Here is a 2,363-nt window from a genome sequence, read left to right on the forward strand (position 1 = left end):
GCTATAACAGTTTCCTCTCTGTCATTCAGATTACATTTATACATACTGTATATACTGTTGAAGACGCCACTTACAGTTATTGTAAGGAATGAACCGGAATAAACCACAGCTGAACAGTCAGTAGCTTTGAGGGTTTTTTTTTCTAAGCAACTGCATAGAAATTGAATTAAAACATAATGACTTTAAAAAAGCTTTTAACAATAATTTGTTTTATGTCCAGCAGCCAATTGTGCAAAAAAAATAATTGGAAAAATAACAAATTGACTTATCAAAATACAGTTATCACATTAGACAAATAAAACATCAAAAGCTAAAAATTAAGAGGTTGGCTTTCAAAAAAAGAAAAAAAAAAAAGAAATCCCTGAGGACACAGATAAAAGAATTGCCATGGCTGTCATATTCCACCCAGACTAGACATCCCCAAAACTCTATGTTGCCCATAAATGAGCAGTTATTGTTATTATGGGTATAATTAATACATAGTAAGTGGATGGTACTCCAATGTATCGACACAAAGTAGAGGAGTAAATAAAATAGATAACAGCATGTGATGAAGTCTTAATGACTACAGATTTAAACCAGACCTTTAGCTTTGAATGAACATTGATGGGGTTCAAATATCACTAGCTTCTATTTTCAGTGTTGCCAAAGAAATAAAAAAATTCAAACTTCAAAAGGAAGAAGAGAGAGGGAACAGATTTAGCTGTCATTACAGAATAATACAGAATCTGTGGAAAAAACAGAAGACGTCTCGTCCCAGAGGTGAAACACATTTTACTGATGGTTTTATACCCATAAACCACTTTTAACACAAATCTTGTTCATAAATATGTAAATGCTAAATATTAAACACAATATAAACATCAAAATACACTACCAGTAAGTGACACTTTACTGCTTCTTTTGGTAACTGAATATCAGAATTTTTATTCCTTTTTTCCCCACCAACTTTTGCAAGTATTTAATTATTTAAACCATCTGTGCACAAACTGCTAGTTTCAAAAAACAAACCGTCTCTCTCCACTTACTTCTTGACGCTCCTCTCCTAACTCACGAATAATTTTGTTTGGTTCAGAGGCAGCAATAAACAGGGTTTTTTGTTACCATTATAATTTAAGAAATAAAACTGAAAGACATACTGGTAGTTCTAAAAAAATGCCTTGATTTACAGTAACTTGCAGCAAGGTTATAATAGTTTTGGATTTTTCGTTATAGTTTAGTTTTATTTCATTGTGACTTTTTTCTTTTAATTCAGTTAGTTTTAATTAGTTTTTACAGGGGATTTGCTCGTTTTTATTAGTTGTTATTGCATTTTCAATGTTTAGTTTTAGTTTAGTTTTATTAGTTCTAGTATTTTTTTAATAGTTTGAATCAACCTATTTGCCAATGCATCCTCAAGCTTGTGATGTTCCTGTGAGGTAACTAACCAACAGCTATTTGGTCACTAGTTAAAGCAGTCCATTATAGCAACACCTTCCTAAAATAGTTGTGTAACTCAATTTTGCCAACTAAAAATGTGGGCGATTAGTTTAGGACGATAACAATAGTTGTCTCCAACCCGTTGCTACCTTTTGCTTGTTTTTCATGGGAGCTACTGAGAGAAGCTAGCATGTCAAGATAGTCCTAGTTAGCCATCTTGTGCAAGCTTGATTCATGCAGTTTTTCCCTTGAGAAGTATTCCACTTATTTTATCACCTGTTTCCACTACAAGACACTTAATTTGATTTTTCTCGCTGTCATATTCAAAGAAATCCCAAAGTGGACATTGCTGCTTTCTCACAACTTTTGTTTCATTTAGCAGGCGATGCTGAGCAGCTGCAGATTCAGTTTTCATTATTTAGTTAGTTTTAGTTAACTATGTTAACTCAGTGCTGGTTATCCCATTTTTATGATTCTTCAGAACCAGGCACCCATTTACTCTTTCCCCTTTTTTCTAAGGAAATTTGAGTTGTGCGTATGGGGTGCCATTTGTAAAGTTACACAGTCAAAAATTACCACCAATATTTTTGTTTTATTTAACCTTTTATAAGAAAAAAAAGAACAGATTTATTTTTCAAAGTCAGTTTTTCACCATATGATTCATACATTTATAAATGTCATAGTTTATAAACTAGATATTTGACTTACACGTTAAATTTTTAGCTAGCCACCTAAATATTTAACTTAAATATTTAGCTAGCCACCAAATATTTAACTTAAATTTTTAGCTAGCCACCTAAATATTTAACTTAAATATTTAGCTAGCCACCAAATATTTAACTTAAATTTTTAGCTAGCCACCTAAATATTTAACTTAAATATTTAGCTAGCCACCAAATATTTAACTTAAATATTTAGCTGGCTACCTAAATATTTAACTTAAA

The 2,363-nt window shown here is 31.5% G+C and overlaps 1 protein-coding gene across 1 annotated transcript in view; it reads left to right on the forward strand.

The window, feature by feature from the left end:
• smyd3 (SET and MYND domain containing 3) overlaps nucleotides 1-2,363 on the forward strand; it is a 113,121-nt gene that overhangs the window by 85,327 nt on the left and 25,431 nt on the right. The window lies entirely within an intron of this gene.

Source organism: Austrofundulus limnaeus, unplaced genomic scaffold (genome assembly GCF_001266775.1).
Source record: "Austrofundulus limnaeus strain Quisiro unplaced genomic scaffold, Austrofundulus_limnaeus-1.0 Scaffold163, whole genome shotgun sequence".
Lineage (NCBI taxonomy): Eukaryota > Metazoa > Chordata > Actinopteri > Cyprinodontiformes > Rivulidae > Austrofundulus > Austrofundulus limnaeus.